This window comes from Parus major, chromosome 4 (assembly GCF_001522545.3).
Source record: "Parus major isolate Abel chromosome 4, Parus_major1.1, whole genome shotgun sequence".
NCBI lineage: Eukaryota > Metazoa > Chordata > Aves > Passeriformes > Paridae > Parus > Parus major.
The window spans coordinates 62718753-62742325 of record NC_031771.1 but is presented as its reverse complement, the minus strand read 5'-3'; the positions used below and the strand labels follow the sequence as shown (position 1 = coordinate 62742325).

The 23573-nt window shown below is 39.9% G+C and overlaps 1 long non-coding RNA gene across 2 annotated transcripts; it reads left to right on the top strand.

Moving 5' to 3' along the window:
* Positions 1-236: 236 nt before the first annotated feature.
* LOC117244278 lies at positions 237-23562 on the top strand. 2 transcript variants are annotated; one of them, XR_004497038.1, is made up of 7 exons: positions 237-364; positions 12902-13079; positions 16011-16138; positions 19543-19712; positions 20786-20811; positions 22235-22363; positions 23254-23562. It is a non-coding gene; the product is annotated as an uncharacterized LOC117244278 (long non-coding RNA). The 2 variants fall into 2 exon arrangements; XR_004497037.1 differs by lacking the exon at positions 20786-20811 and having other exon boundaries at positions 23254-23558.
* Positions 23563-23573: the final 11 nt, after the last annotated feature.

Here is a 23573-nt window from a genome sequence, read left to right as displayed (position 1 = left end):
GCCTACATCCTTTTTTTGGACTTGGCTCTTTGTCAAAACCATAGGGTACAGAGCCTGCATGGACTTCAAAGGGAGGACACCAAATGTGATTTGGCCCAGGCAGTTACGACCATTTATTGCCAGCATCTTTCTCAGATACTGCTGCCAAGGGTTAAAATGTTTACATGCCCCCTGATTTTAAATGGACCGGGTTGCATGTCAAATGCCAACGAGAGGGACAGCTGGAGTATCTAAACCAAGAGCTTTGATCTTGGTATCTGTAAAAAAGAGGTCATTTGGTCTCCCCAGGAAGCACAGACATTTAGAAGGTCCCCGTACAACTCATGCAAGTATTTTATTAACAACAATTTCTATTCACATTTAGGTAGGTTGTATTACTACTTACTTAAATTCCTCTTATATATATGTGTATATGCATATAAATGTCTGAATATCTGCATTTTTTGTGTGTGTATGCATATATATACACACAGATATCTCATATACACAAATTTGTGTGCATGTGTGATTGTCTGTGTGCTTTCTAATGTCCAGTATTTCTGTACAGACATACTGATCTGTCTGACTTACCTGCAAACAAACTACATGATTTAAGCATTATATTTTATCTCTAATCAGTGTTTCCAGAAGTAACCTGAAAAATTTTTCTGCATGAGGTACTTTGAGTAATCCTGCAATTATAATAAGAGTGTGTGGTGTTTTCAAGAAAATGCAGGCATGAAACACAGACTTCATTGTGCTGTAATCAGTTTTGACGTTGATTCAGAAGAGAAGAATTCTAAAATACAGTATTGCACAGGGGAAATATTTTTATTCTTTAGTGGACGATTTTGTGGTTAGTTCACAATACAATTAAAATAGCCACCAGATGTTTATGACTTCAGGCAGCAGTTAACTTTATTGTCTCTGATCAGTGTCCTTCCCTTCTTTGTCAGAATAAATAACTGTTTTTCTGTGCTGGAGGAAAAAATCCTTAATTTTTAAATATACGGGGTAGACGGTGGGGGGGGTCTATGTATTTCCATTTGGCAGAGCTCATGTTGTTCTGTGACAGACTTGTAAGAAATTATAATCTTGAAGTTAAAATAAAATCTCTCTCCAGGACGAAATAAACATATTTACTCAAATGTGAGATGAAATGTAGAGTAACATCATTAAACTGAAGTGATTTGTGAGAAGCAGTATTGTAAAAGTCTGCGGCTTTTCCAGGGCATATAATAAACATAGAAAGATATTCTTTTTTTCCAGTGAATAATAGGATTATTAGTATGCAATTTTTTTTAAAGACACATTTAAAAAGAGCCTGCTGGGCTCCTATTCTGGTAATTTTTTTAGAGTCTGTTACTCTTATTTGTTTCAGGGCTATTAATTTTGAGGCCACATTATATTCAAATTATAGTTGATTGCCAGGCTCAGTAAGTGATCACAGTTTGTGTTCCATCACCCAAAAGAAAGTTAATAAATTTAGCTTCACACTAACATTTTGAAAAATAAATTATTGAAGTCCTGCAAAATAAATTTAAAAAAAAAGAAGCGCAAAAAGTTAAAAGCAACTTGCCTGGCACGTTACCTAAAGGAGAAGGAGAGCTCCAGACAAGGGGGTAAAAAGCCCTGAAGTATTCTAACTTTAAAATACTGTATTTCAGCTATTCAGTTATGTCTGAGATGATGTCTTTACAAAGAAAGCAATCATTTAAGATTATAAAATTATGAAATACCTCAGATAATATGGAAATAGATAAGACATTTGTATTCATGGGCATATAGCAATTTAAAATAGTTAAATAACAGTATGATTTTCAGAAACAAAATTATGGCATTAGAAGAACCCCACAGAGTAGAAAGAAAAGAATAGAAAGGAAGACAATATCTAATTTTGAGCGTGTTGATAAGGTCTAGGAGGTCTGTGTCCATGCCCAGAAACTGGCAGTTTCTCACCTAAACTGGGCAGTGTCATGGATCTGTGTTGATGGGGAACCCTCCAAACAAACAAGGGAAAAGATTTGAATTTGCTTGGCTGTGCTGACCCCTAATTACTCAAAGATTTGATGTTCAGTCCCTTGGGGCATCCAGACATGATCCCCAGAGCATGGAGACACCAAGATTACTGCTCCTCCTGGAAAAAAATATCTTGTGAAATTGCAGTGGGCTCGTTCTGGCCCTTATGCACAAACACATCGGTGCCTCTTTGGGGTCAGAAGAGAGGTGAAGTGGTTGGATCTCCCCAAATTCCCCCCACGCTTCCCCAGGCGGCTGTCAAAGCCTGAAAGCTGCTGCAAAGCATTTCAGCTGGGACAAACAGGGATTTTTCCCACTGAGAGACTGCTTCTCTCCCTATCTCCATCTCTCTGGGTTTCTCTGGCAGCTGCTGATGCCAGGAGCCAAGGGTCTGGCCGTGCTCATCAGCTCCAGCCCCACGGGCTCTCAAATGGGGGGCTCAGAAACACCTGAAGTGACCCAGGACAGGCTATCAAAGGCTCTGACAACATCCAGAGCCACACTCAGCATTAACTCCTCGGTGTCTCTGTTATGGCAATCATTCAGACTGGGAAAGTGTAGATTTTAAATTTAAATATAAGCACGGTGTAGTTTTTAGGATATGCAAGTCACAGGGTGCTGGTTTTGTTGGTGGTGTTGTTCCAGCAAATTTACCATTCATCCCTCCTGCCACGCTGGAGTGTGGGACTGAGGGTGAGCAGGAAGGACTGCAGAAGGACAAATAGTTAATCACCCAACAACCAGAAACTGTATTTTTGTAGAAAACAAGTGAGCCACGTTTACTCAAATCAGGGCATGATGCCAAAATCAAGACCAAAAGAAAGTCACCCTCACGTTTACTGCAGGCTGCCCAGGGTAATGGAAGGGCTTATTTTGCTCTGTCTCTAATCCTGAAAACCCAAATGAAACTCTGAACGAGCAGCAGTACTCCTGAGCATGCAGGTCTTCAACAGCATTATTTCCAAAAAATTGATTTTATTTTTTTTAACCAGCTTTTCATGACTTAATAATATTTCTTGGTAATAGGGTTCAGGTGTAGAAATATATCACAACACAAATCCCTGCCCCAAACTATTTTCCAGCCTCATGTGGACAAACTGCTGTGCCTCAGTTGCTACTGTTCTCTCTCCAAAACCCAAACTTTGTGATATTTTATTTTTAACCTGCTGTAGGTTGTAGCAAGTGTCTAAAATCAGTGTCAATCAGCTAAGCAATATCTTCCAGTCAATGCTGCAGAATTGTCCCATTATCATGACTATATTTTTTCCTTGCTTAGTTCCATTGCTGCATTTTTTATTAATTTCCAACACAAATTACGTGTTGTTATCAGGAGAGAATTATGTAATTTGATTCAAAGCTGGTATTCCCTTCTGTCTTTTCTCTTACCCGTTCCTTATTGTTTTATTATAAGTGAAATTGTAACACTCTATTTCGGAGCCTGAACTCATTCACTGCTTCCTATGTTCTGTTCTGTACTTCCTTCTCTCTGACCCCTTTTTGGTGGTGCTTTTCAGCCTCACTTCAGCTTTAGGGTCTGTGTCTTGCAGACAGTCCAGCACTCAGACGTTCCTCCTGTGTCAATGGCACTGCAAGGTAACTCCAGTACTTGAGCTCTTGGAGAGCAGGACATGAACCAGCACTGATCTCTGTGTAAACCAACCAAGCAGGCTCCAGAAAAGCTTTTCTGAGCCACAATGATTTCAAAGCACTAAAATTCACAAAATGCAAGGCAGATGTGCAGTGATTGGGAAATGATGTTGGCCGTGAGATAAGAGAGCTGCGATAACTTCTGACCCTCCTTTTGATGCTTTCCATGCAATGCCACACCACTAGCAGGGTCACCTAATGCAAAACAATAAATAAGCAGGGAGGCAAAATGCAATTGGGCAGCATTCAGCAATGGTTTGGAAAAGCCTGTTTTCAGCCCACTGGAAGCTGTAGCAAAGGCTGTTTGTGCAACAGCCTCCCTGCTGCCCAGAAACTGCAAATGAGACTTCTGAGTGTCTGCAGAAACTCAGGTCTGGTTTGTTTGGCATGAATGTGCAGGAAAACTGATTTTTAAATGTTACTTCAGCTTTGAGTCAGTGATTAGCCTGGTACTTTTACAAGCCTTGCCTGGAAATGGGATGTTTATTGTTGTTAATGAGTCTGTCCACCTGAGTAAGCTCTGCAGTGCAGAACTCACTCAGAATTCCTCCACAAACTCTCCAGAGTCTGCTGACCCTGGTGTCTCTAGCATTTAAGAGTAATGGCACCAAATCTGCTCCTTCAGACCCCAGAGCTTTCTTCCCAGTCCAGGACAGTAGCCAGTTTCTGTTCCTCTCTCAGTCCCATGGGATTTTTGGAATGGAGTAAAGCCAAGGTTCAGCTCTTCCCAGTGTCTTTGGCACAGGGAGAGGACACTGGTGGGTACGGGGCTATGGGATATTGATAGGGAAGCAGATTTTGGATATGAAGCTGGAGATCCATATTTCTATGTACTTTAATCCATGGTGTAGCTGTGATTAAAGGTGTACTGAGCTGCTTTATCCTGATGACATTTTTTTTTCTGCATTGACAACGTCAGCTCCAATTGCTTCAGTTAAATTTTCAATGTCTTTTCCTCTGCTGCAGTACCTTAGGACCCATTTTTATGGCATTTCTTTGCAATCCATCAATAATGTTCATTGTGGGGGGATGTTCAGTGGGGGATGTTTCATAGTAGCTCCCTATGGGCCTCTCAGGTAAATAAAAAGAAGTAAAAGAACTAGAAACCACATTAAATTATTTCTATTTGGGATAGAGAGAAGACAAAGTCTGAGCAGTTTGAAAGATAGCAAAGCTTTGTATTTTTCTTTAGTCGGTGATACCTGCCTGAACATGTCTTATAGCTTTATTTACATGGAACAAAAACAACTTTAAGACCAAGTTTTTGTGTTGTAGCTGATAACCCCATTTATCTGCCTCTAGCTCACGAGGCTTCAAAATTGTCACACATGGCATTATTCCCCAAATTACTCCAGCTGTCAATCCAAAGTCCCCACAAGGCTGTATTATGCCATGAATCTCTTAATCTCATCCTCCACTAGAAGAGCCAAGTAATGGGTGGGGTTTTTCAGCCAGCAGCAAATGTCACTGGGGCTTGGGTGCTTCAGGCCAAGAGGAAGGGCTAATGAGCTCAGAAGAGCTAACGAGCTCAGAGACAAGAGCCCTCTTGGAAAATTCCCTGTGAGCAGCTGCTCGGCCACGGGGGCATCGAATCCGGAGATCAAAGCTGGCAGGGCATCCCACGAGGAGGAGGGCAGTGATTCAGCCAAACACCCTTATGGTCAGCAGCCCCTCCAGAGGAGCCCTGTCCATACTGCCTTGCCCTGGGGAACAATTCAGCTGGACAATATTGCATTCCCCACACAGAGATATTCTTTTAATGTGATTCTGGATCAAATTTTTCACTCTGGGCACAGTGTCCGTATGTCTATGTGTTTCCAAACTCATTTCTGCAAGAAATCAAAGTTTTTTCCAATGGCAGTAAGGTTTGCCCACTCTTGGGCTCATGGAGCTCCGTGTTCCCAAGTCCAGCATCCTCATCTCACTGGTGGAGCAGTCACTTCAGCTCAGTCATCCTCCAGAACTGGAGAGTGAGGTGTCACTATATCATTTTCACTGTGCTGTTCCCTCATTTTGGAGTGGCATTTACCTTGTTTGTCTGTTTCCCTCTCTATGATGAGTTAGTCCCCAGCCCCAGCTGGATGCAAAAACCTCTTTTCAGACTGTGGGTGGTTTGCAACCAGTCTTGTCATCTGGGCTGGGCCAGGGATGTGCTGCTCTTTCTGACCATGTCCAACAGTCCTCAAATTAAAAAAAAAATAATAAAGCAGAGGTGAAACAGAAAAATCCAGTCAAAAAATTCCTCATGATCTACAGTGAAGAAAGATCATATTGCTCATTATTGAAGCTCTAGTTAAAATCACCTGAGTTGTTGCACTTTACACAGGTAACTCCTGCTCAGAATTTGTTTGCTCATTACCCAGCAAAGGTGGCCTCAAGACACACAAAGGCCCATTGTCACTTTGTCCCCTTTTAGTTCATTTGACATGGTCTTGGCAAAATGAGCAGACATTTGAAAGGCACCTCTATCTCCTGTCACTGTTGCTATTAAGGGACATGTTCTGTACAGTGTCCAGCCCACGTTTTAAAGCTTTTAGAATGTTCTTTGTCATTACTGTGCTACTGTCGGGTTCATAGCAAATTCAGCTGAGGTGGGATTTAAGAATCTAATTAACAAGAGTCCTATTTTGTAAAGAAAATATAGTAGACTTGAAAAATTAATGCCACTTTTAAAAAAAAGCACACTATTTACAGAGAAAGAATGTGTACTTATTTGCAAATCAGAGTTGCAGTACTGTTAACTCATATTATTCCTTGTGGTGAAATTAATATTTTCCCCCTGAACAAATGCTACTTAAAATTGTAACTCAAATATCTGAACAACTTTTAAAATTCTGATCAAGATTATTCCAATTTTTTTTTTACATTATTGACTTTAAAGAAGTAAATATTTTAAATACTTAGATAAGAGCATTTTCCAGAAAAAAAAAAAAATAATATGAGAACTGATATCTGTTTATGGTCAGATTTTATTCCTATAGCAGTGATGAATCTATTTCTTCTGTCTTCTTTGGGACTAAAATCTAGAAACAACCATAAAAGTTACAATATCAGCCCCTGTGAATGGAAATCTTTGCTCTACAGAGGTTTTGTAGATCAGACTGGAATGATTTTCAACTTAAATTCATTTAACTACCTAGAAATTAAGGAATAGCTTCTCAAATGTGCTTTTTTGTATTTAATTCTGTTCATTTATTTTTAGATATGTAAAATATAAAGGCAGATTTAGGAGCAAGCAAAGTGAAAAATAGTCACATGAAAGGTTCACATGTTGAACTGTTGAATGTATTAATGATTTCATGTCTTATTTTCGCGCTATGATTATTTCTGTGGAAGATAAAAATATTTCAGGATTCTCATAAAAGTTGAACCTGGTCTAAATTAATAAAATTTAGGTGAAAATTGCAAAATTATAATCTGAAGCAGAATAGTTTTATGTTCACATGACTTTTAATAAGCTGGAAAAAAATTAAACTACACCCAAGTTCTATACAGTCTTATGATAATCACCAGAAATGTGGCAGTGCTGAATGTAGAATTTATTCCTACATTTAAAAGCTAACAATATTATATATAATGTATGCAGTACTATACTACGTAAAAATATTACAATTTAAAATTAGTAATATAGAACTACTCACAGAAAATTATTTTATATACTTGTTCTAATAATTTTAGTATTTTATTTATCTATTATTATAATTATTATATTAATATATGATAATAAAAATAAATATATTATTTTATTATACCAGAAGAGTATTATTAAATATGTATTATCACAAAAACATGTTATATATAAAAAATGGAACCACATAATTGTGTTTAAATTGCTTTTTATTTTTCAATATTTTTCTACTTTTAATAACTGTATTTTCAATATTATTTTAACTTATATATTCATATTATTATTATCCTCTTCAATTTTGAGGAATAGGTAAATTTCTTTAGTGGTCTATGCTCACTATAAGCTTGTATGTCCATGTCATATAGCATTAATATTTTTTTCCATCAAATTCTATAATTTTAGGAAGAAACTTTTCTTTATTTTGTGACAATGTTACCTTTACTGAGTAGATGTTGTGCCCTACATGGGCTGGCATAGTCTGCTTGTATACCATGTGGAGGTTTCCTGAACTTGCATATAAGAAAAATGCACTCTACCAGCTCTAGCTTTTTTCAGATTTTTTTTTTTTTTTTTTACATTTGTTACAAATTATTTCAATATTGTGGAAGAATGTACACACCCCTTTCTATTCTTTCACACTTACTCAGACAAAGAAAGATTTAACAGAAGACAAAATAAATCAGGAAAGGTTAATTTAAAAATCAAGATGATCAAGGTATGTCTTTTCTTTTACATTCTTTAGGTAACTTTTAAAAGTCAGAAAGTATTTTAAAAATTGCAATAAATGGCCTTGCAACCTCTGGAGAAACAAAAGCAATTTTGCACAGAGTTCTTAATTGCAATTTTTTTCTCTGTGTTATTTTTTCACTTCTTCTGAAGTACAGAACTTCAGCAAATTTAGTAACATCACGAATTTTCACTTCTGAAAAAGAAAACCCATCCCTCATTCTTAATACATTATTTAAGATCTGTTTCATTCTGTCCTCCTTTTCTAAAGGTATTCATATATACATGAGCAGCTATTAACAAGAATTGAAAATCCTCTGGCTCATCTTTGGTGAGCCCAAAGGCCAGTGATCACCTTAAAAGAAAAATCCTAAAACCTGAAGATTTTAGTGGAAATAAACATCAAAGATTTTGATTAAATAATGACTTTGAGTCTATGGAGGAAAGGAAATATTGGCTTTGTCTTTCCTCTCTTAGGTCAGTTGCAGTCATGGCAGGGTTCATATTTTATTCCCATTTCCAGTACTCTGGACCACTTTGCCTGGATTACATCTAGTGTCCTTTCAAGCCTGACCAGTATAAGGTGAATATCAATGCAAATAAATTCAAGGGCAAAAGCATGGGGCAGTGACATGTCCGCAAAACAAAAAATAAGGCTCTACAACAGCTGTGTGGTATCAGTTTTGCTCGATGCTGCAAAGACCTGGGGCATTACGCAAGCTGACAAGAAAAGATTTGATGCATTTGATAGCAGGTGTTTAGGAGGGATCAGTAATGTCAAGTGGCATCACTATGTCAGGAACATCAAGTTTCAGGAGAGAACAAGAAAGGAGAAGATTGTGGACTTCCTAACAAGGCAGTGACTTCCATGGTCCCACCACTCCATGAGCATGCAGTGAGGCTGGAGGGTAGGGGAAGGTCTTGTGAGCTGGTTTGCTCCTCCTGGCTTCCCAGCCCAACCTGAGACTCGTCAAAGCTGGGGTAGACAGTAGAAATCTCTTGTTGATTTTGACTTAACTTGTCTGCTGAGGATGACAAAGCTTAGGGGCAAGGACTGTTCTTCTGCTTCTCCAGTGTGTGGGACATGGTCAGGACTCTGTGACCCACTGTGAGAGGTGAGGAGGGAAAGAGGTGAATGGGAAAAGGAAAATAAAAGACATCTCTTTGCAGGACTGCTCTTCAGCAGGGATATTCACATGAATCAAGGATTTCCAAACCAGGCGTCTAGGGTTTTGTAATGAAATCTTAGACCACGCAGACAAAATGGGCTTTAACAGACTTTACAGAGCCAAAATCTACAGCAGTAGGCTCAGTCGACTCCAATGAACTCCCACAGATGTGAGAGCATAAAAATCCCCTGTTGTTCACATTTTCTCTCAGAAACAGCCTTTTCTGCATGTGGCTGAGGAGCATCTCTCAGTAAAACACAGCCCAAAGAAGATAACGTAAAACAGATGGGAGCAAGAAATAATAAAGCCAGGCCATATGGGTAGAGTGGACCTGTTTGAAGCAAGTGCAGCCAAATGGATTATGATGTAGTAATGTGTGAAAGAGGTTGCACTATTGTATGGACTATCTGTAAGTGGAATTTTTTCATGATTGAATCAAGAAAAGGAAATGTACTCTATCCAGATGTTAACGAGAACCATACTTCAAAAACATCCATGTTGAGTTCTTGTATCAAATAATGTCAAAAATAACTCAACGTCCAAACTAGGATCTAACCTTTTTGTTATTTATTTTTTAAACTCTTAGGTTTTAAAACTCTGATCTGCAGCCGGTGAAGTTTATTATTTTTTTATTTTTATTTTTTTATAATTTACAATGTCTTTAGGCTTCAAAAAATGTAGGTAGTAAGTAAAATGGGCCATTAAGGTAAAAAAATTAAATCCCTATTAGAGGTATATATCTGGTTTTGAGCTAGAATGTTTTGCTTTCCTTTTCCATGAACAGTTTAGGATAGCCTTCTGAAAATAGACACAACTAAAATATAATTCTTCCAGTGGTAAAAATGTTCTTACTCTGCAATACTCTAAACTCTGTTTTCAAAGCCAGCACAGGAACGCTGATCAATGATTCCACAAACAGAATCTGTTACAAAATTAATTTTAAACCAACAATGCTTACCCCAAGCTATTTTCAGTTGAATGTTTGGCTCTAGCATTGACTAAAAGAAAGTGAAAATATTTATTCAGGCAGCTAACTGGCCTATCAAACATCCAGCATTTGGGAGATCTCATGACAGAGCAAACACACGGGTGCGAGGACAGCACCACATTTCAGCAGCACCACGGCGTGCCAGGGCTCTGCAGAATGAGACCTGGGTAACACCAATGACATTTAGCAAATTACTGCAGGAAACTGATAAGGGCATGATCCTTTTTTATGCTGAAGATCATGCATAATGCCTGCTGTGCCTCAGCACCTTTTCATAAATATAGAATGAAAGCTTGTGGCAATATGCCGACAGATGCCACAGAGCAAGCAGGGATTCCCCCTGCCCCAGGCCTGGAAGCTGTACCTGGAAGCCTTGTGGTGTAGCACTGTGGCTGCTCCCACAGCTCAGGAGGTCATGTAGCAATTGTGAACAACAGAAAGTTGGGTGAAGTGCTGTGTCTCGAAGGATGAGATGAACTCTTACTGTATTATGTGGCAAAAACAGAACACAGCCTTGTTTAGGCAGTGCGTGGTCTCATGCTGCATGTAACTGTGTGTGTGTGTTTGTGCATGCAAATATACATATAAAGAGAGGGCTGAAGAGAAAGTGTGCTAAAAAGCTGGTTTAGAGAATTTTATGGAGCAAACTTTGGCCTCGGAGGATGATAATTACTATTGAAATATCTTCCATGTGTGTCAAATGAAGGACTATGCCTGAAACAAGAGGAATTGAGATAAGCCTCTTTCTTAGACTAAGATTGGACCCTGACCTAGGTCATCTGGGGCTTTTCCCACCAAAAGACCCTGGAGACAGGACTCCAGCCAATGGCAGCTAGATAATGGCATGTGATTAATGCAGGGATGGACAACGGCACGTGGATAATCTTCCAGAGAAAGTACATGGATCCCCGCTGAAAGATGGGATGGGAAGGGTACCACCTTCCTGTTGCATGTCAGCCCCAGAGGATTTGAGAGTTTCAAGATCTAGCAGATAATTATCTAAAGGACTGTCAGACTCACAGAGGTGTTTTGGTGACCCCGTGCTCTGGTCACAGAGGGTTTGACCCTTTGGCTAAGTGTGTGTGATAGGGGTTGGCCTGCAAGGTTCACCACCAGAGACCCATTTTCCAGGGGAACACACAGCACAGCACAGAGGTATCACTTCAGCACCTTAGAAACTCCAGGATTATCAGTGGGAAAAGCACATACATGGATGGGTCAAGGTCAAGTACACTTTTCCATTTCTATTCAGTAACAGCAGCTGTCTAATATTTAACCTGAATGTGCTGGAAAAAAGTTCATGATTATGGCTAGTAGAGGATTTCCTAAACACCTTTTTCTTCAGAAAAATTATCTGGATCTTCTTCTCACTTTTAGTTAGGATAAAGCCATCCCTCTCAACTCTAGGAGCAAAAAGGCCAAATCATTGTGCTACTAGGAAGCAGCATAATGATCTGGGTATATTTCAGATGTATATTCAGGGATGAAGTACACCATTGTAAAAAATAGTTGTAACTGCAGTTTTTCAATTTTAGTATGTTGTTCATGTCATTTACTGCTATCCCATTTGAAAATTATAAGTGCAGTGTTGTGCAATTGTTTCATGTCATAGCCTCTGTTTTTCCTGACCAGTCTTCTGCAGTGATGGGAGGGCAGGGGCAAGAATAGCTCTGGGATTAAGAAAACAACCCTGACTGTGCTTCTGCACAGAATGACAGCAGCCCTTTCTGGGAAGTGATTGCACAGCATTTCTTACAGAAGAGGCAACACACCACTTTGTCTGGGTTTTTGTGGTATTCCAGACCATAGGATGGGTGTAGCATGGCAGACTAAGTGCAGATTTAAGTGATAGAGTTTCAAGTTAAGGTGCAATTGTCTAGGTAAGAAAGTCTGAGCATCTTGGCCACAGCCAGCCATTCCCCCAGCTATACAAACCCCTTTGGGTTCCCTTGGGAAGAGCTCTCCATGAACTCTATATTTGCTGGGGAAGAGAGTTAAGATCAGATCAATGAATGGCCTCATTCACAGTAAAAGATTTTTTGTGGCAAAAGATTTTGCTGAGGCAAAAAGACCTTTAGAAAGAAGAGTGTGGGTCTCTTCCATGTCTCTGTGTTCTCATGAACTTGGCAGAAGGAAGGAAAAGACTAGACTTAGATTACGACTTATATTTATATAGCTTATAACTGTTATAACTAGTAACTTTTGTTAAAATAATACTGTACTGTCAAAACAAAAATTCTTCTAACAAATTTAACTTGTTTAAGAAGATTATAGAAACTTTTAAAACTATTTTATCTATTATAGGAAGAGGAAATAAAAGCAGTTTGACAAAAATATTTCAGCTCTACTTAAATGTGGTTGGCTCAGGTGATGGGCAAAAGGGGTGAGGGATTTTTTTCCAAGCTGGAATTTCTAACCACATTCTTTTAATTCTGATTGAGAATGGAAACAGAACGTGAAATGGCCAAATTTTCCACAGGATAGAAACTCCAGTTTTGATTCAGCACTAAGACAGGAATGAAGATGAAAAGTTATATCAAAACAGAATTTAAACACTCATAAAGAATAAATCTGGGCACTTCGGACCTCAAGGAATTTTTAGGTGCAAGGGGAAACATTAGAGGTGTTCAGATCTCTTTCAAGACTTCATATCAAAGAAGATCTCACTTTTCTACCTTGTACTTACTGTCCCTGCTGCTGGCTCAGAGGGACCACGGTGACTCTTTGCTACTGCATTGTTTTCAGACATCACTTGTGAACATAAATTCCATGGAGCTTATGGAAAATGAGGAAGGCTATCAGTCCTCGTGCACACAATGTGCTCAGGTGAAGAAGAAGCTGACCTGTTGTGGCTGATTTCAACGGGGAATTAGGAGACCTCAGCATATAAGTCGTCCAAACAATACCTGACTCACCATCAAAGGTAGGTGAGGAGGGGACAGAAAGGGTGAGGGTGGCAACATTAGACACCAGAGTAACTTATAAAGGTTTCAAAGGGGGAATTTCCTTTGTTCCAAAGAAAAATCTGGTTGATCATGACAGCTCCTATGAATTTACAGTAGGTGGAGGTTCATGCCTCCATGGCACCAACACAAGTTTTATTCAAGATGATCAGCAGTAAAAACCCCATGGTTACTCCTTCACACTGTGGGTTATGTTGGTAGCCAGTGGTGGTGTGGCAGTAGTCACTTTGTTGACTGGCCCAGCAAACCACTGTTTGCTGGCAAAGAAATGTGAGTGAACATTTTCCACAACCAGCTTTACAGGATCACAGAATGGTTTTTGTTGGAAGGGACCTTAAACCATCTAGTTCCACACCCCCAGCCACACCTTGTAACAGATCAGTTTGCTCAAAGCCCTGTCCAACCTGGCTTTGAACCATTCCAGGGAGGGCATTGCAGCCAAAAGCTGCTTTCTCTTTTGTCCTGGCCAACAACAGAGATTGTTCCACAGGAGCTTGGGTTTTAGATTTACAGCTCATCTTCCACATGCTGGTGTTTGGCATATGGTGGAAAAATAAACCTTTATCTTCTGGCTTCCCTAGTCACATTGAGTTTTTTGCTGACTGGAAGTTAATCACTCTAATTTGTGTTTGAAAAATTCTGTATTTTTCAAGTTTAAAAGTTTTTCAGTCCTCTTTAGGACATTAACCATAGGAGCAGAAGTGTTCCCCTCTACCTCCAAGCCATTGACTGTTTGGGGTCCTCCTTGCATACATTTTGGACTTTTTTTTTTTTTGGACACTAAAATTCTACTTCTCTTTCCATGAGACATTTTTACTACAGACCTGACCCTTTTCACTTTCAAAGCAAAACTCAGGAGAAAGAAGTAATTCCAATTGGGTCTATACAAAAAGAGACAGGCACTTCTATAAAATAAAGTCTTCCAGGGTCAAAACTTCAGTACTCCTAAACTACTTAGGAGCTTAGCTGATCTCATTGCTGTTCCCTCTGAAAACTCAAAAAACTATATTGAATATACATGAATATATGGAACCTGACATTTGGTCTTTGCTGTCTTTCAAACACAGAGAGAACCCAAGACTCATGTTCAGATTTGTGTTGCAACAACACAATATGTACCTAAGTCTGTGTCCTGGTGGGAGAAGGGATTGTGAGCCTGAAGGATCACCAGGTTCAAAATAAAGGTTGCCTGTCCTGAGGATTCGCAGTCTAAATAGCTCAGCAGTTGTAAAGGAGCTGGGGGTGCTGTTTTTAGTGAGATCCAAGGTGACAGCATCCTTGGAACGCAGCTCTTGTTTGTACAATGGAGCTTTTACACCAACATTTGAACGGCTCAGCTTCTCCTCTTAAGCTTTTAAGACCTTGACCCGCTTTGCAGCGATTTAAAGGGCATTGGTGATTTTAGTCCCCAAGCGTCTCCTGCCGCGTGCAGCAAATCCCGCAGGGAGTGTGCAAGTGCCTGTCTGGGATGTGGGGAAGGAGCACACGGCAGGGGGGAGAGGGTTTTTTCAGATGAATGTTGGGCTGGGCACATAACAAGTGCTATGAATTATCCAGGCAGACAGAGGAGTGCCATGAGGCCCGTGTTGCCCTGTCACACCCTCTGCTTATTCCCCTTCCCTTGCAGAAAGGGCTATTTTAGGAATGTTTAGGAGAGCTGAAAAATATTTAATTAGGACTATTTTTTACCATCCTGTTAGTAAAGTAAGGGGCCTTAATTGCTTTGGTCTATCACATGCCTTCATTCTGACCAAAAATAGCCTACTCTGTTCGTAAGAACATTACAACTGTAAATTCTGATAACTTGAGAAGCAGGAATGAGCATCGATATCTAAAAATGTCCCTTTTCGACAGCACTGAGAGACAAGGGCTAAATCTGGATATGAAGCTATGGCATTTTTTACTATAAACAAATGCTGTCAATGACTGAGTACTTTGATCTTCTAGACCACGAGCCAGAGTAGATTTGTGGGGAAATATTCCAATGACAAAGCACTTGCGAGAGGGGAAGGGACGGGGCTCAGCTGGGAGCCTATATCTTGTCAGATCAAGAAATTAGAGGGTGGACTGCAGATGAAGTTAGGAAAGAATGTGCTCTGAAGACATTTATCATAGCCTATCCAGGACTTGAGCTTTTTTTATATTTATTCACCCCCTCAACAGTATATTCATTTATTTGTACATATATACATATATATACACACACACATATTTATGTGAAAACATGTGATGATCTTCTGCCCCTATTGCCATGAAAAAAAAATTGAAATATTTATAAATAAATAAATTATTTTAATATAATATATAAAAATCAATGTATATGTGACTGTTTTTTGTCTATTAGGTCTGGGAGGGAAACCATCCCCACCAAAGTTTACACCAGTAGCACAGTGGCACAATGGCACCCTCTGTTGCCCTGCAGGATTCCTTTGATGGCTGTTCCAATGCTAATGTATTAACTCCTGAAAACATCTGTGCACCACCTTCTCCAAATCTGACTTCTTTCTGCCCAAGTTCCTTGTTTGCTTGGAGTTATCCTCTGTTATATCCCTTCTTAATAAAATCCAGTTTGTTCTTCAAGCCTTTACTGGAGGAGATGGTAAACTGTGAGATTAATGAGCAAGAGGAAGCAGTGAGAGCCTGTATTGCCACACTCACTTTGGGAATAGCAGCCTTCTGTCCCTGTTTTGTCCTCCCCAACACAGCTAATGACAGCTTCCTGCAACATTAAACACTGAGCTCAGTCCTGCAGAATAGTGATCATTTCTGGGAGATGCTGTGTGAGACGCTGCCCAGTGCTTCCTGGAAAGTGATTAGTCCTAATGAGATTGGGTTGTCCAACTCTCATGCCACTAATTAAATCACAACTTCTTTTTTTTTTTTTTTTTCAGTTACACAAAAGCTTGATTCATGAATTAAAACACATAGTGAATCTGATTGTAACGCTGATCCTCTGTGTGTTCGTAATTAAACAACCAGTTCCTTTTATGAATTGAAACAAAATTCCTTCTGGGGCATGGTAAGTTTTCACTCCTAATCATATTTGCTTACATCCATGTGACTACACTTAAATTGCTCATTAATTGGATGACACACAACCACCTTGTTCTTGCTGGACTTTCCTAATTATGACATTTTTGAACTGTAAGGACACCAAACTTCTCATATACTCATTTTTTCTGTCCTTTAGCATCCCACACTGCTATGTTACTAAGAATAATAAAACTATCTTGCTTTAACATAAGAATTAAAGATTGATTTTACTGTGTTGGCACAAGAAAAATTATTGCTGATATGACTGTTTACTTTTCCCAGTGGAGACTGAAAAAATTATCAAATGCTTTACTTACAATTGATCACTTAGGATTGATCAGTCAGAATTCATCAAATATTGTCAACAACAACAGATTTTAATTTTAAAAAAACCCACATTTTCTTCAATGTGTTATCTTTTTCTAGATAAAATCTTTCACACTGAGAGTCTTCAAATCTTGATATAAAAGGGGAGGTGAAAAGAAATTCAGAGAGAAAGCAAAAATGTGACATAAAAGTCAGTTCAGATTTTGCATGTACATAGTAATTCTTCAGGATCTATGCCACATTCACTTGCTTTGATACAAAGAAGATGTTATCAAGCAGTCAAACTGAGTTTTATCCCAGGCCTCATAAAAACAAGCATGTTTGACAGTTGTGGGAAAGAAGGGGGCTCAAGATGGATCTATTGTTCATGCAGAAAGATCTCATTTCAAATTACTCGTAATGATTCCATGTTAATTTGTTATTTGAATCCCCTGCAGTCCCACTTTCCCCAGACAGAGCTGGAGGATGTGAGTTGGTAAGGATGTTACTTAAGCTTTTTGGCTTAGAGTAGATCTCTGCTGAAACAAGTCCTGATTGCTGCTGAACTAGATATGCGTTTTATTTTCTTTTGAAATTAAACCTGCAGGTTTCAGAATTCAACAAAACCACTTCTATTCTGATTTTTACTTCAACTTTGTTAAAAAAACACCCAACAACACAATGCTAAAATGCCAAAGAAAAGTTTCTCTGAAACAAAACCAAGCCCAAAATAGCAGTATTTTAAAAACAGCGCATTTCAACAGGACGGAAATTCTTTCCCCTTTTTATTTTCTTAAACTAAAGTGCTGACAAAATCAATACATTTTCTGAAGTGTTTCATTTTGACCAAATTTGCATGCACTGGTAGAGTAATGGATCCACTAAACTGATTATGAGCAGTTGAGGCTGCATGTTTTTCTTTTTTGGGTTAAGGCCCTACGAGTCTACTGAGACTGACTTAGTATTTCCTGAATAGAGAAATTATTTTAACAAAGACAAAAACTCCAAACCAAACAACACCCAGAATTGTTGTGACTCTCATCCAGAAAGGTGAGAGGTGTCTGGTAAAAAAACAATACAGAGCCAGATATTAATGGGTACAGCCTACTTTAGGCAGTGGGTTTGGAATTCCAAAGCTCCATCTAAAGGATAGAGATGAAGGAAAAGGTGGATTGTCTGCAGCCAAAGATGCATATGAAGGATAAGATTTCTGATTGGAAGCTGATTGGAAGCCGGTGAAAGAAAGACAAGAAGGGAACCCCAGAATCTACAGGCTGTTTGTGTCACTTCAGTGCCTGGTAAAGCTGGAGAAGATTATTCTGGGAGGTACTGAAAACACCTGAAGGACAATGCAGCGATCGGTCACAGCCAGCACAGCTTCATGAGAGGGAAGCCTGGTTATCAAACCTGAGAGCCTTTTATGACAAGGGAACACACCTGATTAAACACAGGAAGACAGTCAGTGTAAAATTTTGGATTCTAGTAAAGCTTTTAACGCTGTCCTACTGGAAAAAATGTCCATTCCACAGATAGACAAACTCACCATTTTTCTGGACAATCACCGACCATGTGAGGTTCAACCAGGGAAAGCGCCGGATTCTGCTCCTGGGATGGGACAACCCTGGATGTACGGACAGGCTGGGGAATGAGGGGCTGCAGAGCAGGGCCATGGAAAGGGAGCTGGGGGCCCTGCTCAGGGGCAAGTTGAACTGAGCCAGCAGTGCCCTGGCAGCCAGGAGGGACATCCCTGTCCTGGGGACATCAGGCACAGCATCGCAGCCGGGCAAGGCAGGGATTGTCCCGCTCTGCTCTGGGCTGGGGCGGCCTCACCTCCAGTGCTGGGGGCAGCTTTGGGTGCCACAATAAAAGAAAAACATTGAACTATTAGAGAGTGTCCAAAGGAGAGCAACAAAGAGGGTGAAGGGCCTTGAGGAGAAGCCGTGTGAGGAGAGGCTGAGGGCACTTGGTCTGTTCAGCCTGGAGGGGACTGAGGGGAGACCTCAGTGCAGTTACAAATTCCTCGAGAGGGGAAGAGGAGGGACAGACACTGATCTCTTCTCTCTGGGGACAGTGACAGGAGGCAGGGAATGGCCTGAAGCTGTGCCAGGGAGGTTTAGGTTGGATATCAGGAAAAGGTTCTGTCCCCAGAGGGTGGCTGGGCACTGAACAGGCTCCCCAGGGCAGGGGTCACAGCCCCAGCCTGACAGAGCTCAGGGAGTGTTTGGACAATGCTCTCGGGCTCAGGGGGTGACTCTGGGGGATGGTGCTGTGCAGGGACAGGAGCTGGACTGGATCATCCTCCTGGGTCCCTTCCACCTTAGCTTATTCTGTGATTCTGATCAAGTCTCTGATCAAGTCTAATACAATAGGCCAGGAAGCCAAAAGAGGCCACAGAGTGCTGTCTGTCCTTAAATAAAGACAGATCCATAGCAGGTGACTCCTGTTTTCCCACTAGTTCATAAATATTTTGTTTAGCTACAGAGATTCCCTTGAGGTGGGGGGCATGTTGTCAGGTCAGAGGACCTGCTGTTGGGTTATATCATTGTTATGAAAGTCATGCTGTTAAGGAGCTTTGAGTTCTACCCCATACTGAGAATAGTCTAAATAATCTGTGACTAAAAGCATCCCTCATCTGGGATCACTGTGAACACAAGCAATTTCAGCTGACCCAACAAGCTAAACACAAACATGTCAAGATCTCAATAGCACCAGAACATTTGCTTTCAATATCCTGAGTGTGAAATCCGGGCCAATGGGCAACATTTATTTGGTAATGATTTTGTTTGCCAGATGTTTTTTTCTCTAATTTTACTGCAAAGCACATACAAGTATGTACTGGAATTAAAATGATGATAGGAAAGAACCCAGTAGCCAACTCCTGGTTTATTGCAGCAGCATAAACTGATTTCCAAGACAAAAGCCATTACTCCTCATTTGCATGGGTGTGAGATATGGACTCAGCCCAATCTCTTAAGGAAACATCTCCTGTAAACAAGTAAATTAACCTTTGAGCCCTTTGAAATTAAGTTTTGAGAGTGGTAGGGCAAGAGAGAGCACAGACTGTGAGGCTCTTCTCTCTCCTAGGCTGAAGGTTGCATCTTCCAGAGGCAAAAAGCAAAGTGCCCCTCAGTACCCACTGCCCCCGGTGTTGAGGCTGACCACAACTGATCCTTTTGAAGCTGCCACAAGCCCAGAGGGAATCACAGCCTGCAGGAGACACCCAAAACAAGGAACACAAACAGGTGAAACTTCAGGTGAGATGAGCCACAGAGATGCTTGCTTGGGATCCTGGCAAGGCTCCCCACCCACGCTCCCTCCCCAGCCATACCTACAGTGCACTGCAGGAATGTGCTCTTTAATGTAAACCATTTTATCAACAGGTAACTTAACTTTATAATTTCTTTTTGGACAGCAGTAATTGTCAAAATGGACACATTAAATATGGAAGCTGAGTAATGCTGGGACCAGAGAAAAGTTTCTGACTTTAAATGAGCTGTACTTACTGAGTTCTGTGTCCACATCAAAGCAATTTTTGGAAGGAAACAGAGCTGACACACTGTTGTACTTCTATCAAAGTATCAAATGCAATTTTACAGATAGTTGCTGCTGTAACATATTCTGTGAAGAAACTAGATCAGGAATACTGAGACACAGCCCAAAATGGTAATGTCTCTTTTTTCCCAGGTTGTCAATAGATTCAGAGCAGGAACGATGCCATGTTGAAGCAGACCAAATATTTGCAGAACAATATTTTATTCACCAGAAAAATCCTCAAGTTGCTTATAGATAATTTTGGCTGATAAAGCAATTCTTTAACTGCAAAGTTTTATTTGAGTGCTTTTAGAAGCATTACTGAGTGTGAGTCCAGGGAGACAGACTGGGGTTATTTTTAGAATGTTAACTTCTAGATAAAATGAGACCATTCCTTTTTGCAATACATTTTTTGTAAGTTTTTGCAGTTTATTTGTTAGTTGGTTCTGGAGATTGTATATGGAATGATTTGTCCATGACAAAGACATCCTTAAGCCGAAATCTCACATCCTGGAACTTTGCATACAGCTCTCCCTTTTTTCCTTTTATTGGTCATAACCCTGAGAGGACAATTCCCCAGAGTCTGGAGGGAATTTAGGTCTGAATTTGAGATTAAAGTAAGGTTCATCCACTGAATACATACTCTTATTTACCAAAGGAAGCCAAGCTCAAACCACATAATGTTGAACTTTGGCCATATATTTTATAAGATATGACTTCAAATGCAAGAAGGCATGCCAGCTTAAGAAAATACCACTCTTTCCTCCTTTCAAACAGATTTTCTTTGCTTTTCTAGGGTTTGCCCTCTTCACTGCTTAAAGAGTAAGTATTCAGTTGATAAATGGGAGACCTCTTCCAGACAGAGTCCATCTTGGCTACGCTCACACTATTAAAAAATGTAAATACAATTTGTAAGGGAATCCAAAATTTTCTAGGAATGTTTAAACCTTACAGAAGTGTCAAATTCTTCAGACTGAGCAGGGTCTGTCCAGATGGCTTAGTTGGGATATGTGTGCTCACCTCACCAGAGGAAACCCAAACTAGAAGGTTTAGGAGGGTTTATTAGCAAATCCCACACACACTGAGCTATCCTTATAAATACCTAAGGAATTAATTTATAGGTTAGCCCAGAGTACAAAAAGAGGAATGCACTGTTTTTTCCACAGATGGTTATGTGAAAAAATATTTCTCCACCAGTTGTTATTACTTTGAGATAATATAAATTACTCCTGGCTTCTACAAATGGGTTCAGTGGCAGAGGCAGTCAGTCAAGAAGGGCCTTGCTCTGGATTTTAGCAGCACTTTAGGACAACAAGTATAAATGCTTCACTAATATTTAAGATGGGATTCATTGGTGTGGCCATGTTATTTCATACACATAACAAAAAAACATCTTTTTAAAAATAGACACTCAATAAGCTTTCTAGCTGCAGAGGATCCTACATAACCCCTTAAAGAACATGAACATGAAAACTCTACCACAACAAGCTCCTTTCTATTCATTCCTAATATTATTTCACACTAAAGCTGGTCAAATACTTAAATGCTCCATATGCAGCCTGTTTTCTTTTGTTTTTTTTTACTTCAAACAGTTCAGTACAAAAGACAGCACTTGGTTCTGTAACTCCCTGAAGCTTGTACTCATGTCTGGTTGCTGAGTTGAGCTGCTGTCTTTATTATTGCTAGTCACAGGGGCTGAAACAATGCAGGTCTCTGGTAAGTCCTGTGGAAAGTTGTGAATGACAGAGAATTCAGATTTGTAGTTCGCAGCTTGCTACCCAAATGTGATAAATAATAATAATAATAATAATAATAATTATTATTATTATTATTATATTAATAATAATTAGTTTTTAAAAAAGAAACAGTAAATATACTTTTTTACATTATTAAATGTGATTGTTATATTTAAATTAAAATAGATAATATTGCAAAAAGTGCAAGGGGGAAGGAGCCTGTTTACCACATTGAAAACCATATTGTAGCAGGTTGATGTTTTGGGAAAAGGAGGAGGAATTGCACCTTTTCTGAGAGCAAGAGCCCACCTGTATGGAGAGGCTGCCACAGACAGCTCTGCTGCTTTGGGTAGGAGAGGCAGGAAACTGGTCTGCAGCACCAGTGAATAGGAAGGTTTTAGCAGTGTCACAGACTAGACACTTGCCAAATATATTGAGATTTTAGTCGCCAGAACTACTGAGCAAGCTCTTCCTCAGTTTTCACAGTCAAAACTAATTTCTCCTTCCAGAGGTCTGTGTCCCTGGCTTCCAGGCAAAGCAATGTGGAAAGATGGATGATCAGAACTGCACCCTGAAAGTAATCTGCTCATGGAAACTGTCCTGGAATATTGGATTGGGCCAGTTCTGTCATGGTCATGGTAAGATTTCACAGTTATACTCCAAACCAGCTGAAGCCCCCTCAGTCAAATTCTGGTAGCCAACATCAGCCCTTTGAGGTGAACCACAGGGTGAGAACTGTTTGCCCAAACATTTACTGTTTAGTGAACATTTCAAAGTCAGCATTTTGCTAGAGCTGTCCCATAATCAAAACTTTTTAACAAAATCAGTGATATTATGATCACCCTCTGTGCTAAAGTCTCCTGCAGCTGCCAGTTGTGTGCAGTGGTGAGGGAGGTTCCTCAAGGGAAACCCATGCAGACTCCCTTATTTTCTGACTTTCATGCTTCTGCAAGACAATGCTGTGACTACATTATGCCATTTTTGTCATTTAATACTGCTGCTAACCCACATAATTGTTAAGGGACTACACAGTGCAATTTAGCATAATTAAGACAATTACACAGTTAAGCACCACGAGCAGTCAGTAGCCAAAGATTTTGCCCTAGTGCAAGGAAACCTAAAGGCTCCATGCATTGTTTCTGTGCACCCTTGGGGTTTTGGCTGCTGATGAGCATGAGGGGGATCATGGAGCACAGTCAGGCCTTTTTACCAGGGGGATGCTGGTAAAAAGCAAGTTGAAAAAGGTTGTTGAAGGAAGAGAGGGATCTGAGCCTACTCCCATCACCCCATGTGCTACCATGTGGGGACTTGACCTTCGAGCGTGTCATTTGAGCCATGCTGGAGATCTCACCAAGGGAAGATACCTAACACATTTCCTCTGCATTTTACATCCATCTGAAATGTATTTAGCTAACTTTTGAGGTACCTTGCATGTTAAATCTTGAACCACAGTTGTAACCTCTCCAGCTTCCCTTATTCACACAGTATTTGATTTGGATGACATGTTTTTATAATATTTATTTTTCAGCCCATTTTGAGACTCTCATGTTAATGCCACAAGAACTTCAGTCTCCTGTATAATATTTCAGACATGGAGGGGGAAAAAAAAAAAGAAGAAATAAAGAAAAGGAAAAACCAGCCGTCTGCATCCACTTAAACTACATTACAATAAAGCTCAGTAAAGATCTGATCAGCAGTTTTTTAGCCTGCTCTGATTTAATATGAAATAAATTAGTGGAAAACCTAAAGGCTGAAAGGAAATTTTTTGCCACTGTTTAAAACAGGACATTAATCCTTTAACATAATATTTACACACATTATATTAAATATTTTTTGCAAAGGTAAAAT